The following is a 16,560-nucleotide window of genomic DNA, read 5'->3' on the forward strand; positions in this document are numbered from 1 at the left end:
GGACAGTCTCAGCAGACTGTCTTTACTGTACATAATTAAGCAGTTCTGAATGCTCAGTGAAACTCAAATGGGATGGCACGGAGCCTGGTAATATGACAGTTAATGGGATGAGACTAGCACTTATTCTGCCTCTATAATAAGCAAAGGCTTTTTGCTGTCCAACTGAGGACGGGAAGAGAAGGAAGCAGTCACAAAAGATAATAACAGTGACAACGTGGGGCTGTTTGGCTCCGCTCTGTACCTTTTATGATTGTCGCCAAAAAGGAAAGTGCACCCGAACTGGAAGGGATTACCTCTTAATTATCCTTACTCGGTGGCTGCAATAAGCAAAGGCTTTTACTTCTGTATAGCTGTGGATTGGTGTGAGAAGCATTCCCAGAAAATAACTCTAATGGGAAGGTTTATACCTCTTTACTCTTCTTCCTGCCTCCTGCAAGCCTTTAAGCTAGTTGAAGTATTGCCTTAATCCTACTTCTTTGGTGATACGGATGTTTAAGAAAATGATGTGTTATTTTCCTTTTAGAGGATGGTCAACAAAAGTATGTGTCATAAAGGACCATTTGCTAGGTCTGTGGCTTTCCTCTGCTGACCTGCACACACACACAAATAGCATCTTTCCTTCCCCTAAAGAAAGAAACTGGGTAAAATTACCTTCGAAGGAAGAAAAAATATGGTGACTGAAACCACCCAAAATGGTTATTTTTAGCTGTATAAGCTTGGTATCACAAATTAAAAAGGCTCGTTGGCTTTGTCCATTGAACAACTTGGTAAAAAAAAAAAAATCTCTTTGTGCTGTATGAGCTGTGGGAATAACTGGCATAATGCAGTCACTAAACGATCCCGCCAAAGAGAAAACGTATCAAACATTCATCTGAGAGGCAGCCATGCAGCACCAGGATTCTGTACTCTTGTGTTAGGAGACATCCCTGGGATGCAGAAATCTAAAGGAACAAAAGCCGGCCCTGTATTCAGGAATGAGTCCAAGTGACTACTCTGAATCACTTAGAATGTAATTGTCTATAGAAAGATACTGAAAAGGGATCACTTAGTATTACGGTTTCCAGGGAGGAAGCGGGTGGGGGTGGCCTGACAGTCTAGGATTTGTAAAAAGCTGAGATTTGGAGTTTGGGTTTGTATTTTAGGCTCTGCTGCTGACCTTCTGCGTTTCCTTTAGAAAGTGCCTTGATTTCCTGAAGGATAAAGGAGAAAAACCTCATTCAGTGATTTGAGGCTTTCAAATGAGAGGGAGCCATCAGTAGCCTGCCTAATGAGCATTCCAAATTCTCTCTCTTTAGGGATTGTGTTATAAGATTAGAGATGGCTTTTGGCTCCTGAGACTGTTTTCTCTGGGTTTAGCGGAGAATGCAGGTGTTGTGCTCTAGAAGCTGCGGCTGGAAACACTGAGAAACACTCTGTTTTGGAAAGGTAACAATTTGAAGAACTGAAAACCTCCACTTCCTTTCCATAAGGACGAACAGAAGTCCTTTCATTCACATCCATCATATTTTATTTCAGATTCAGAAACCTTTTCAGTTCAGCAGAAATCTCAGCATATGTTATCCTCCTCCAAAACAGCAAACGGTGGCTTAAAATACATTCATGCATTTCAAATGCTTGCTCTCAAAACAATATATATATATGTACACACACACACACACACACACACACATTTCTACTCACATGGCTCCCATTTCGGCAATTTTGTAGTTTTTTTCCCCTTCTTTTCCTTCCCTTTGCTCTAAACTGTGCAAGCATGAAGCACATGTAAAGAGAATTCAAGAGCATTTTGTAATTCCTGAAAGGTTAATTGCACTATTTATAGACCAAACTGTAAAGCAAAAACCCTCCGCATGACCCTTCGGGGTCACTGTAGTAATAGCAACCTCAGTGGAGCCCTGACCAGTCATGAATTACTGTCTGTGATACTGAGAATGCTGACAGTTCAATCACAGCACTGTTTCAATAGAGAACTCCGTATATTTAAAGCGCTGATACTGTTTTCCCTCTAAATGACAGCCTTGACAGATGGGCCAAAAGCACCGCAGACGTCTGAACAAGGAAATAGAGAGGGAGCCTGCTGGAAGCTGGGCTTCACGCAGCCAGCCGAGAATGATGAATAAAGTGTGATTGTGTCTGACAGGTAGTAATATAACTATTCATTCACCATAGCACACCTGGAGCACACTATATTAAATGGCACAAGTTGGAGAGATTCTGGGACCAGAAAAGGAAGTGTGAATCCCAGGCTGAGTTTTAGGTACAGCAAGACAAGAGGTCAGGGGTCAAGCAATATCAACTACCTCAGAGAAGGCTGTAATTAAATGATTTGCTTACTAAAGCGTTTTCACTGACATGTTGCCAGGATCATTACTTCAGCATGTCTGAACACTTCAAATAAAAGCAGCCTTTCCTCTCTCTCCCTCCCTCCCTGACAACTCCAGTTATTTCTTTTCTCATCTGAAGTCTCTTTCTCTTTTGCTGCTGGTATTGCTGCTGCTCCAAACCATCGTCGGGGAACAGTCGAGAGAAAGGCTGACCGGTCAAAGGGTCATCGTCCCTGGTACAAACAGCCCCTCCTGACCCCAGCGCGGTTCTGCTTGGACCCGGGTGTGGAGGCCAGTCATTGAGAGTCACATAACCGGTGGACGTTCACCCATGTGCGAAGCAGGAGCTGAGGACCTGGCAGGGGGAGAGGGTTGTGTCTGCAGACATTTGCCTTTTGCCTGGAAAGTCAGCAAAAACCCTGAGATGCTGCTGACTAGTCAAAGAATTATTTGCAAAGCAAAGCACAGAATGGGGGTGCAGGGTTCCAAGACAGTAGGACTGTTTTTCAGAACTTGTGACCTCTTCTCCAACCTTCCACTACACACATGGCTAAATATTTCTCCACTTGCCTTAGCATTAATTTCTAATTACCATGTCTGACTGTCATGTTCTGAAAGCTTTATTCCCAGGAAGTATTGTCTCATCATAAAACAAGATTGAGCACGCTCTCAAATCTGGCATTTTAACTTTACTCATGTGTGTCTTATATAATAACATCTACAGGAGGAACGTAAAACGTCAGAGCTTAGACAGTGCTCTATTTTATAATGTGTGTGTGTGTGTGTGTGTGTGTGTGTGTGAGAGAGAGAGAGAGAGAGAGAGAGAATATACACACAAATTGTGTGATTAGAGGCTCCCTAATAAACAAGGAGCCTGTATTGGACCCTAGCTTGTTTCTAAGATCCTTGGGAAAGGAAACACTTGGTGGTGGCTTTTACATGGGCGAATGTTCAACAACTGCCGCCTCAGATTAGTTGTGCTTGTCACTTCCTTTATTCACGGGACCCCGTGAAGGCCAGGAAGGTTACACTGCTGCCATGGCTGTGCTATTTGGAGGGTCCCTCTGGGAGCCGAGATGCTGGTCACTTTTGTCTCCCCGCATTCCATTTTCTCTTCTTGTCTTTGTGGCTGATTTGGCTGGTCTGAAGCTGATTCCCTGACAGCAGGGTCACTGCCTATGCAGAAAGCTCTGTGTACCCGACTTCACCATTTCAGCTTTTCCTTTCTCATGAAAATGACATTTTTAAGAGGTGGAGTTTTCTTTTCCCAGCCTACTGCAGGGTGAAACTGTGGGCTTGACACTTAGAAAGGATTTTGCATGTGACCTCTCTGATTAGCTATGGAAAACAACGTCCAGTTAGAAGTGCCCCCGCCCCCAGCCCTGACAAGCCAGGTTTTTTGTCTCCTTCACACCCTTCTTCTCCAACTGGTATTCCTCAGCTCTTTTGAAATCCTGTTACTGGGTTATGGACATATCTTTTTCTGTGTCTTCATCTGTATCTACAAATCTCTATATATTTTATCTGTGTCATCTCAAGAAAGAATATTTAACAGCTCTTGGCTCTAATCTGGCCTCGAATACATTTTTGGGAACTAGGCAAAGTGCAGAATCCTATCTGGCAGGTCTCTTAAGAGAACTCAATTGAAAACTTACAGTAAAACTTCACTTTTTCTTTTTTTACTTCTCAGTAAGATTTCTCCTCCCCATTAGTCTTCCTTGTGGGCATTTAGTATATATACTTTTAAAAGCATAAACCAAATGTTTCTCCAAATGCCTCTCTGCCTTCTTTTTAAATGGACTCTAGTGTATGTAGTGAATTGAGCACAGTCATTGTGTGGCCTTGTATCTAATGCATATCCTTTTAAACTCTAGTTGAGAGGCTGCACAGTGCTTAGTGCTGCCAGTAAGGGGAAAGGGACTGTTTTGCAAAATAAGCAAATTGGATTATCCAGTGTATAAATAGGCACTCAGTCTTTTTTTCCCATGTAAATCAGGAAAAGCAATTTGCTTGTGTAGAAAAAACCAGCACCACTACTCACACCTCCCCCATCTTGGCTGGCATTGGGAGTTCATTATAGGTGAGGAAAAGGAATTTGTTAGCACCCATACGGGCTGGAGACAGTAATTAACTAATTTGTTTCCATTTTTCTGCAGTTTAAGGAATTATGAAAAATATTCTTTTGAATAACCCCAAATCTTTTGTGTTACATTCATATTAAGACAATAAAATGAACAACTGGGTTTCTAGATTCTTCAGGCTCCATTAAAGAAAAAAAACTACATGCAAATTTGCCCAATAACTTGTGATTAGTGAGAGTCAGACTTGGGCATCACGAAGATGAATTAAACTTGGTTTCTTTTAAGAAACAGTGGGTCAGGGTTGCCATGGTGTAAATTGGGCATTATCTGAAATGAGACGCCATATCACTTCATTTGTGCATTGAAGAAAATTGCTGATTTTTAAGAACTGTTTTCATCTTTTTAGAGTAAACCTGAAGTGCAGTCAAAATTAGTATTAGCAATTGAATGGTCTTGGACACCATGCTGGTTAGGGCTCCTTTAATTATGGCTAAAAAGGTGAAATTATAGCATAGTAGAGCTAAGAGAAACTTAGCAGTCATTCTTTCCTCTTCTTGTTCTAAGCATGAAGGGGCAGAGCTCAAAGTTAAAATGCTGCATGGTGGTTGGAACAAGCCAGCACCCACGTCTGCGACGTCTCTGTGGACTGCAGCGACAACGAGATGAGCCACAAATTACCAGCCTATCCAGAGAAATGTTACACACAATGGCTATAGAAAACAGTTTAAAATGTTTAGTTAGGAGTTTGCTTAAAATGTATAATGAGCCTACGTTATGATCCATACTTATTCTCACCTGCTTTCTCCTTGAACCATGTCACAGTTGGGCATTTGTTTTTTTATTCTTTTTTAAAAAAATTTTCATTGAAATATAGTTGATTTACAATGTCATATTAGTTTCAGGTGTACAGAAAAGTGATTGAGCTATATGTGTATGTATGTGTGTGTGTGTGTATATATATATATATATATATATATATATACATAAAATATATAAATTCTTGTTTTTACATTCTCTTCCATCATAGGTTATTACAAGATATTGAGTAGAGTTCCCTGTGCGATACAGCAGGCCCCTGTTGGTTATCTATTTTATATAGAGTAGTGTGTGTATGTTTATCCCAACCTCCTAATTTATCCCTCCCCCCACCCCCATTTTTTATTCTTTCTATTCTTCCATCCCATTAGTCTGGTTTTCAGTCCTGGGTAGCTAAGCACAAAAAAATGAGGGAAAAAAACACTGAAGTTTCTAAACAGGTGATCTTCAAAAAAAAAAAAAAAAAGAGAGAGAGAAGAAGAAAAGAAAGTGAGTATGGGGTGTAGGACAGATGTATAAATTATTAATCTTTGTATTCTTATTTCCGGTACATGGCTAGCTTGGGTAGGTTTTCTAATCTCCATTGCAGAATTTAACATAGGTACAGCCCATGGCTGCTATATCTAAGTATTCTGTATGTGAACGCCAGTTAGGGATGCTTCCTGGCCGCCTCTCTCACTGTGCTGCTCCTCATGTTTGAGGTCTTGAGCAGTATTTGTAATCAAAGATTATGATTGGTGCACACAGTTCTGAGGAAGTGGTGTTTATAGCACTCCCCACATCAAGGGCAGCGGCCTCTGAAGCAAACCATGGTGTCCCCAGGCAGAATGAAGTCAGGACTATAAAAACAAACTGAGCAGACAGCCAATAAAAAGGCAAAATCGCATCTCTCCATAGTTTTAATTTACGGGGGCAAATTATAGGGGATAAACTGAAAAAAGAAAAACAGATTTAATGAGGCATTTTGCTTAATATTGTATTTTAAAGTGCAAATGGCATGCTTGTAATGGGGGAGAGAGAAGGGGGGAAAACTGGTAACAGAGCATTGTGCTAAAGCCTGCAGGTAAATATTAGGCTTAAAGATGAAAAGCTGCGTTTTGGGAAAGTGTTATTGATTGGAATTTTCTCTGCAAGTACCATTTTAGGACACATCTATAGGATTTATTCCATACAATAGAGGCTTGCAGTCACTGTGTCAGGATCCGCCTTGCTTGGGCATCAGACTTCAATTAGATAATGACCATGGCAGGGAGTGAATAGCCAGAGAGTCATTCATCTTCCTCTGTACATGACACAGTGTAACGGGTGTTTCTGACAATCAGTGCACATTGAATTAGGTCATTGCTGAGTTTGTCGGGCTTTGAAAGAGTCTGTGCATTTACATGTGGTGATTTCACCAGCCCTTTTCTCTTCCCTCTCCCTCTTTGCAAACAGCATCTATTGTTCGGGAGCCCATATTGTAGTGGGGATCTGAATTTATGTCCATGGATTATAAGCAAGGGTTGCCACCACAGTCCATAATCAGCTCATGAGCATTCTGCTCATGTGAGCCTGTGTGAATACAATTTTCAGTGCCCTAATGTGACAGGTAATCATAAATTAGTATTTGCTTTAAAACAACAGCAGAGTACCCAGCCTGCATGCTTAAGGAGAATGACTCAGTAAGTAGTCCAGCTCTGTAATGAAGTGGGAGCTCATTAAACAGATGCTATCTATTTCACCGAGCTGTACAAGCAGCAAACAAACCAAATGGAAATGTTTCAACAGAACACTGCAGTCAACCAGGACAAGTTCAGGTTCATTAGCTGTGGCACCATCTATAGGAATTAGTCACAGTAATAATTAAATAGTTGCTTGCTAATTTATCATTTTACATTTGCTACTACATTTGCATAACGTGTTGTGTCCCCTCCCTCATCTCTGGTTACATTAAAATGCCCTCATCTGCATGTAAAAACTGAAAACTGTGTGATTAAAAAAAAAAAAAGGCATCAGAAGCACCCATATTTGGCAGTTGGCTGGTGATAACCTTGTTTGCTTCAAATATTTAAGCTGTGTCTCTAATATTGGCGTCATGTCACTTTAACAGGCTGCACTTAGGAGGCCATTCTGGGAGGAGAGAAAGACCCAGACCTGTCTTTAAGCAACTAGGTGGTGAGTTGGGTGAAGTAGGAACTCAGCAGCCAGTATTGCTAAACTAACCTGCTGTTAGAAAGAGCTTGGCATGCAACTCTGTAATTTCAATGTCCAGAAATAACAAAGCCATGGAGTGAGACTTAATGCCATACAGCGATCAGGAATGGTTGCTCTGTGGGTTCCCTGGGGCCGTGTTGAGATGATCTGTCCTAATTGAGAAACAAAGTCATATGGTCTCTTTCATGTGAAGCACAGTCACTTAAAGCTGATGGAAAGTACCAAATTTCACTAGTTACAGAAGGATTTCGGTTTTTAGAGGGAGCTACTCAAAACCATAGTGATCAGCACTAAAATGTCCATGAAGCCACAGGATTCAGGGGGCGAGGGACGGGGAGATTGCCAGGGTGTCGGGATGGGGCAGGGAGAGCCAAATTAGAACTAGAGAGAGATGCTGCTTCTTATATATGGTGTCTGAGTTTGCGTTGGTTGATGAGGCGATGATAAATTATTCAGTGGAACAACATAGAACAAAGACAATTTTTCAGGGTTTTCATTAATTATCCCTTATTGTTATTGATATGAGGTCCCTTTATAATGTAAAACAAATTACTGAATACTTTCTTTGTGTTCTTAATTCTCTTTCTCAGGGAACTCGGGTTTCACTAGCAGCCTAGAAATTGTGTTTTGGGTTGGAATAGTGATCTGCAAAGCTAGGGATTCCTGAGAGACAGAAACCAAGAGTGAGGCAGACACCAAAAGCAAATTTTACTTCTTGTGTCTGTTTGATCAACGTTGGAGCACAGACAGAGAACATGGTCTTTTTTCCCCTCTTCATCTTTGTTGTGACCATTTGGAAACCCCATCTTTTTGGCAGTGTAAACTGATTAGGTATTCTGAGATTTTAAAATCCTTGTGAGTGTGTGTGTCTAAAATCTACCTTCTTGGTGTGCTGTGAGAGAAGGTGAAGACATTTGGAGAACATTAGTGGCCAATTAAAAATGAAGATGTGTAAACTGAGGAGAGACGAGAAGCACATTATGTTTATGATAGAACAAACAGGCAGTGGAAACTGCCATTCAGTTTGTTGGCAAGGGCCATTAGAGCTTTCTCAGGAAATCAAAACATACGCCTCGTTGTAAAGAGTCTCAGAATATGCATATTGCCTCTGTTTTGTCAGTAAATTTAGGGTAGTAGAACATGAATTTTTAAAAAATGGTAAAAAATTCATAGAGCGGCCATTCAAACATTTTATCTGTTCAGCAGCATCTTTTCCTTTCAGGAATCATCGCTCCTTTGCACAGAGAGGCTAAAAAGCGCGTGGTCTCATATCCCAATCCCCAGGGGTAGGCACACTACCTGGGCTGGTCACCAGAGTACTCCATTCCCTGGCCCCAGTGATTGGCTCAGGGATGGTCACATGACCCAACAGGCCAATTAGAACCTTTCCTGAGGGTTTTGCTGGAGCTTTTGGAAAGTCCGTTTCTTTGGGGACTGCTACCTATAAAGTTTTGAGCTGCCATGAGCTATCCTTAACCCTGTGTGGAAAGGGCTTTTCTGAAAATGCATCCAATGTGGAGAAAAACCAAAAGGAGAGACAGAGAAATGAGGGAGCCACTATTTTTTTCTTCTTTCTTAAGCCATTTTGTGACTATTTGCTAGGACTTGTAACTGGAAGAGTCCTGAATAACATCACATACTTACCCAAACCTTCATTTTATGATGGAAACTGAGGCACAGTTGGTAGAAATGCATCATCTATTAACTTGTAGCCCAGTCCCTTTTTCTCTTGTGCTGAAATCAGCATATTTTAGATTAGTTCTGTGGTCTGAATGAGTCCTTGTAAGTAATTTAGTGACTACTTATAATATGAAATAGTATTATCTCATATTATAGTAATCAGTAAAAATATCTATAAATACTAAACAAAGATATAGTATTTGAAGCAACATATTCTTGGGGTCATTTTCAGAAAACCAAATCTTCCCTGTGCTTAGCTCAAACTCATCTTCAACATCTCCAAACTGGCTTCTGCCCTTTTCATGCCATCTTTATCTCCTTAACTTCTCCGCCTGACTCAGAGCTGTCTTCCTCCAGAAGACTTCTCCATTTCCACAGCCTTGGGGAGCCAATCCACCTATTGTATAGTTCATCATTTCCTTCTAAGTCTTATCACACTTGTTGCTTTACATTTTCCCCCCTGTGTTTATTTGACTACTGTCAGTTCCCTCTACTACTAGACTTAAGCTCTTTGAGGGCAGTAATTGTATTTGCTTTTCTCCACCACAGTGTATCCCCAGACTTACATAGTACTTAGAACAATCAGGAGATATATCTATGTAGATCTATCTAGCTAGCTAGCTATCTGTCTGTCTATAATGAATAACTGTGTTATGATAAGAGATATATTTGGTCTTTGCCCTTGGTTCCTGGGACAGTGATCCTAAAGCCCATGGAATTTCTTTAGTGATAAGAGTGTCTTTTGTTATTTTTAAGGAGCCTCTTTTGATCATATCTGAGTTTATGTTAATGAGATGACTTAGGATGGGGCCCCTATATACTCTCAAGATGGAAGTCCTGTGATTAGAAAGTCCAAGTGATTAGAACGTTGGAATTTTCAGCCCCACTCACCCAGCTCGAGGAAGGGGAGAGGGTCCTGAAAATTAAGGTCTGTAAGAACTCTTGAACAATGAGATTTTATGAACTTCCAAATTGACGAACATATCGATGTGCTGGGAGGGTGGTGCACCCCCACTCCACAGAGACAGAAGCTCCTGTGCTCAGGGCCTTTCCAAACCTCACCCTATGTACCTCTTCATCTGGCTGTTTATTTGTAGCCTTTTATTAAACTGTTACATATAAATAAAATGTCTTCCTGAGTTCTGTGAGCTGTTCTAGTAAATTACTGAACCTGAGGAGGGGGTCCTGGGAACCTCCAATTTATAGCCAGTTAGTCAGAAGGTGACTTGGGACTGGTGACTAGTATCTGAAGTGGGTACAGTCTTGTGGGACTTAACCTGTAGGGTCTGTGCTAACTCGGGGTAGCATCAGAATTGAACTGAATTCTTGGATAAAAAATTGATGTCAGAGAATTGGAATATTGGTTGGTGTCAGAGTAAACACCCCCAACAGCCTGATCACATAAAATTTCTAGATGAAAATCAATAAGCTACAATTGATGTTTTATTAAACAAGTTTTACATTTTTCAAATATGGTTAATAACTACACTGTGATTCAAATAACCGCACTGTGATAATGGTGATCTTTTGAATGCCAAAGTTTAGTTAATATGCAACTTGGGAGATATTGATGGGCAATGTCAGTGATATTTTATAATAGTTGCTGTAAGATAGATCAACTATCTCAAAGTAAGAAGGCTTGAAGGATGCTACTAACTCAACCACCGGCTGGGTGAATATTCTAGGAAATAGAATTGGCATTGATCTGAGTGTTTTATTACTGAATTTTTTAAAAGGTCACTTCAGATAACTAACCTTTACTTCCTAAGAAAATATATAAGGTTACTTGATTAGAGCTAAAGAGTAACTTACTTTGACTGTTTGGTAGAAAGAACAGGCAAGGAGTTTGGAAGGCCTGAAGTGTGTTTAAGCTTAGGCTTAGTTCTGGCTGTGCTATAATTCTAAGTTTCCCATTCATAAAATTTGGATTAATATTGCCTTACTATCACTTCCTATATCTTCACGGATATTAGGAAAATAAGTTGGCCTTTAGCAATAATTTTAACTTCAAATTAAAGATAACCAGTGAATACAGAATGTTTTATTCTCCTTGTGTCTGTCTCTGCCACCACATGACAACTATGCACTAGAAGAATAGAAGTTCTGTTTAGATTCTAAAAATGTGATTGAGGGGCATAAAATTCCTTCTCTACCTTACTTGGAATGTTGCTTCCGAGAACACTCCAGTGACTGTCATACTGAATCAACACCTTGGTTAAGTCCCTTATCTTTCCCTAGTTCAGGACTCTAATCATGAGATGGGATAGGACCATTTTAAGGGGAATTTCCATGCAGTATGTGTTGTGCTGGGAGTGGTGAGTTAGCATTTGAAAAATAAATTAATAAGTAAATAAATTGATAAATTAAATAAAAATAAATAAATTGAATGATGATTGACTACAAAGCACAGCACCACTTGTACTGGATAGAATCAAATATTATTTTATCTTAAGGGCCAGGGTCTTGCAGTCCCTGCCAGGTTTCCTTAGTACTAATTTAGGGCCCATTTGAGAGAATAAGAGAAAGCACTAGAGCAGTGGTCATGATTAATATCTTGAACAGTTGTATATGACTGGAAGGATGGAAATACCTTCATCATTCTTGGTCTGGTTATATGTTTTCATTTTTAATCATCTCCAAATGCTTCTTTTTTTTAAAAAAAGAAACTATATTTATTGGTCTCATAAGAGATATATAATATGGTGATAATCACCACTTTTGACAGATCTAAATTCTCTAAATAGCTGACATTTAATCTATAGGCTGTGAATTCAGTCATCATTGCCAAAGAGAAATCAGCAAATGGAAGGAAGGTAGAGTATCTTTAACTGGTCAGTTAGTTTAACTGAACTAGGGACACCATTTAACCTTCCTTTGTTGGAAAAATATTTCCATTGAAGAATTTGCATGAGTACTTTATAAACATTTCTAGACCAGGAATTTTGGAAGAAGACAATTAGACTTGATATCATTAAATACATTTAGTAACTGGTCAACTATTTTACAGGTCTGAAAGTACTTCCTGCTTAGAAACCTGGTTCTACTTTTATGAAACAAATTCATGCAAGAAAGACTCTGCACATATAGTGGGTGGATTCATGTCTAGTAGTGCATTTCAGAACATGAACAAACCATGTGCAATAAGCCACTATTGACTACACTTTCTTATCTGCAATTTGTATTATTTTCTTGATGCTTCCACACAGCAAATATCTTTACCTGCAATTTGCCTAATGGCTAATATATTTTTTTGTAAGTGCAAAATTTGCATAGTAACCCTGTGATTTAGTTCTCTATTTTTCCATATATTGAACTTGTTTAAGTGCTTTGAAAAGTTTGCAGTGATGATTATTTGGATGTGATCAGTTTTATATTAATCAGGTATGATGCCTACGCAAGCAGTTTGAATTCCTAATTCTCTTAATTATATTCGTTATAGATTATGAAATTGCCTCATTTGATAATTTTACTTTGAGACCATGTTGAAAAATAACTAGGATGATCAATTCTGTTTAATACCTTCCCTTTAGTAAATTATTAGAATAAAATGATAACCAATAATAACTCAGAAGATATCTAAGATGATTCTGTTTATTGAAGCCATGTGTTTGTTCTCACTTAGAAAAAAACATCTCACTTGTTCAGGATTGATATCTCATTCCATTTGATTGATTGATTGATAGATATAGATGGATGGATGGATAGAGGCGACTGAATTTTTGAGTTACCCAGCGATATAGAACGTCTTTGATTTGATAGCATATTACTGCTCTCTCTGTTTACCTTTAGAGGGTGACTTTTATGTGAATATATTCCAGAGGAAAATCAATGTCTCCATTTCTTTGGACAAGTTTTGTAATGTCATTTCTTGTTCCTTAAAAAAAACCACGAATTACCTAATGTCCTAAGAAAGGAGATGGAGCTTTTGGTCTTAAGATGTCATCTGAAAGACCCTAGCCAATCAATTTTGTGCTACCCAAGTTATCTGCCTTCAAAGGGTGAAGGACTGAGTTGAAGCTTTTGAGATTGGAATCTCTGGTTCCAGGGAAACTTGAGTATTTTGACCCTGAGGTCTCTACTGCTAAGCCGGTCCTCTAGCATCTGACAGGTCATATTTGTTGAATTCCATAACCTTGATCCTGGTCCTGTTCCCCTGTGAAATGTGTCATCATTTTGTTTGCTCCTAAAATGCATAGCACATGAGGTAAAATATATCTGCTTCTCAGTAGCAGTCAAGCCACAGGAATTCTGAAACTTGGGTGACTGAAATGGCATTTTCAAGGTGCCAGATGTGTCTACATTAATAGCTTTCACATGGCAAGTCTGTCTAACCTCACAGTACAAGCCTTTTGTAGCAGTTATTGGCAATTTTTATATACATGTAGATGACTTTTCCAAATACACTGGATTTCAGTTCCTTAACTTCCTTTCTTCCAATTATCTTGACCACTACCCTAATTCACTTCAAGCGGGGGGGATACTGGAGAACTTCTCATTATCAATATCTACCACTTTTCCATATTTACAACTTGAAGTCTCTCCCTCTCCAACTGTAGCCTACTATCTTTCAACTTCACTCCTACTGGTACCATGACTGCAAAAAATATTTTCTCTCCAGGACCTATTGCCCACTGTTCCTTCCATTTCATGATCCTTCACTTGCCCTCTTATGTCCTTATTTGCATCCTCAATTAGATTAGGTTGTGTGGTCCACCCTTAGAATCATCCTTTGCATACATGCTCAACTCCCTTCAACTTCTTACTTTGCATAATCACCTAGCAAAACCCCATCCCTCGTTACATCCAACTCTGACTAATCGAAGCCGGCACCTGTTCATCTAAACGTGCCTTGGAGAAACAACAAGCAAACTACTATGCTTCCTATTGTCACTTTAAATTCATGCCATCTCAAGTTGGTTCTGAGTGCTACCTGGCAATCCTACTGCATTTCATTCTCCCACTTCATGGATGGCGGTTTTATACCTTTTTTCCTCACAGTTACAACTCTGACTTCCCTATTATCACTATCATCTGTCAACTATGTTTTCTATTTATCTGAGAAAACAGAAGCAGAGTATTTCTTTGAGCCCCTACCACTATATCATTCCACCTACCAGCATCTGTGCCCATATACTCTGCTTTCCATGCTATTATTATGGATGAAATGTCCTTCCTCTCCCATTCTTCCATTTGTGGACCAGATTCCATTCCTTGTCATTCATCATTTCAGAATTCTCCTACTATTTCTCTTGCATCACCATTCTTTACCCTCTATATTCGGTCACTTACATCAGCACATACTATTCTTTTTTTTTTTTTTTTTTTGCGGTACACGGGCCTCTCACAGTTGTGGCCTCTCCCATTGTGGAGCAACAGGCTCCGGACGCGCAGGCTCAGCGGCCATGGCTCACGGGCCCAGCCGCTCCGCGACATGTGGGATCTTCCCGGACCGGGGCACGAACCCGTGTTCCCTGCATCGGCAGGTGGACTCTCAACCGCTGCGCGGCACCAGGGAAGCCCCATACTATTCTATTAAATTTAATTTTTGTTTTATACTATAGTTGGTTTACAATGTCGTGTTAGTTTCAGGTGTACAACAAAGTGATTCAGTTATACATATACATATATCCATTCTTTTTAAGATTCTTTTTCCATATTACATATAGATTCTTTTTCCATATTAAAGAAAATTGGGTAGAATTCCCTGTGCTATACAGTACGTCCTTGCTGATTATTTTATTTTATTTTTTCAACATCTTTATTGGAGTATAATTGCTTTACAATGTTGGGTTAGTTTCTGCTGTATATCAAAGTGAATCAGCTGTGTGTACACATATATCCCCATATGCCCTCCTTCTTGCGTCTGCCTCCCACCCTCCCTATCCCACCCCTCGAGGTGGTCAAAAAGCACCAAGCTGATCTCCCTGTGCTATGCAGCTGCTTCCCATTAGCCATCTAGTTTACATTTGGTAGTGTATATATGTCAATGCCACTCTCTCACTTCGTCCCAGCTTACCCTCCCCTCACCACGTGTACTCAAGTCCATTCTCTATGTATGCGTCTTTATTCCTGTCCTACCCATAGGTTCTTCAGAACCTTTTTTTTTTTTTTTTTAGATTCCATGTATATGTGTTAGCATATGGTACTAGTTTTTCTGACTTCCTTCACGCTGTATGACAGACTCTAGGTCCATCCACCTCACTACAAATAACTCAATTTTGTTTCTTTTTATGGCTGAGTAATAATCCATTTTATGTATGTGCCACATCTTCTTTATCCATTCATCTGTCGAGGACACTTAGGTTGCTTCCATGTCCTGGCTATTGTAAATAGAGCTGCAGTGAACATTGTGCTACATGACTTGTTTTGAATTATGGTTTTCTCAGGGTATATGCCCAGTAGTGGGATTGCTGGATCATATGGTAGTTCTATTTTTAGTTTTTTAAGGAACCTCCATACTATTCTCCATAGTGTCTGTATCAATTTACATTCCCACCAACAGTGCAAGAGTGTTCCTTTTCTCCACACCCTCTCCAGCATATATTGTTTCTAGATTTTTTGATGATGGCCATTCTGACCAGTGTGAGATAATTTCTCATTGTAGTTTTGATTTGCATTTCTCTAATGATTAATGATGTTGAGCATTCTTTCATGTGTTTGTTGGCAGTCTGTATATCTTCTTTGGAGAAATGTCTATTTAGGTCTTCTGCCCATTTGTGGATTGGGTTGTTTGTTGTTTTGTTATTGAGCTGCATGAGCTGCTTGTAAATTTTGGAGATGAATCCTTTGTCAGTTGCTTCATTTTCAAATATTTTCTCCCATTCTGAGGGTTGTCTTTTCGTCTTGTTTATGGTTTCCTTTGCTGTGCAAAAGCTTTTAAGTTTCATTATGTCCCTTTTGTTTTTATTTCCATTTCCCTAGGAGGTGTGTCAAAAAGGATCTTGCTGTGATTTATGTCATAGAGTGTTCTGCCTATGTTTTCCTGTAAGAGTTTGATAGTGTCTGGCCTTACATTTAGGTCTTTAATCCATTTTGACTTTATTTTTGTGTATGGTGTTAGGGAGTGTTCTAATTTCATTCTTTTACATGCAGTTGTCCAGTTTTCCCAACACCACTTATTGAAGAGACTGTCTTTTATCCATTGTATATCCTTGCCTCTTTGTCATAGATTAGTTGACCATAGGTGCGTGGGTTTATCTCTGGGCTTTCTATCCTGTTCCATTGATCTATATCTCTGTTTTTGTGCCAGTACCATATTGCTTGATTACTGTAGCTTTGCAGTATAGTCTGAAGTCTGGGAGCCTGATTCCTCCAGCTTTATTTTTCTTTCTGAAAACTGCTTTGGCTATTCGGGGTCTTTTGTGTTTCCATACAAATTGTGAAATTTTGTGTTCTAGTACTGTGAAAAGTCCCATTGGTAGTTTGATAGGGATTGCATTGAATCTGTAGATTGGTATGGGTAGTAT

The 16,560-nt window shown here is 39.6% G+C and overlaps 1 protein-coding gene across 1 annotated transcript in view; it reads left to right on the forward strand.

Moving 5' to 3' along the window:
- CSNK1G3 (casein kinase 1 gamma 3) overlaps positions 1–14,432 on the forward strand; it is a 308,727-nt gene extending 294,295 nt beyond the window's left edge. Inside the window, exon 16 of the mRNA XM_089909240.1 lies at positions 1–14,432. This exon is cut by the window's left edge and continues 56,097 nt beyond it. The gene's annotated coding sequence lies outside the window, so the exon portion shown is untranslated.
- Positions 14,433–16,560: the final 2,128 nt, after the last annotated feature.

Source organism: Delphinapterus leucas, chromosome 3 (genome assembly GCF_059928025.1).
Source record: "Delphinapterus leucas isolate spDelLeu-1000000601 "Yukka" chromosome 3, BTC_Dleu_Yukka2, whole genome shotgun sequence".
NCBI classification, from domain to species: domain Eukaryota; kingdom Metazoa; phylum Chordata; class Mammalia; order Artiodactyla; family Monodontidae; genus Delphinapterus; species Delphinapterus leucas.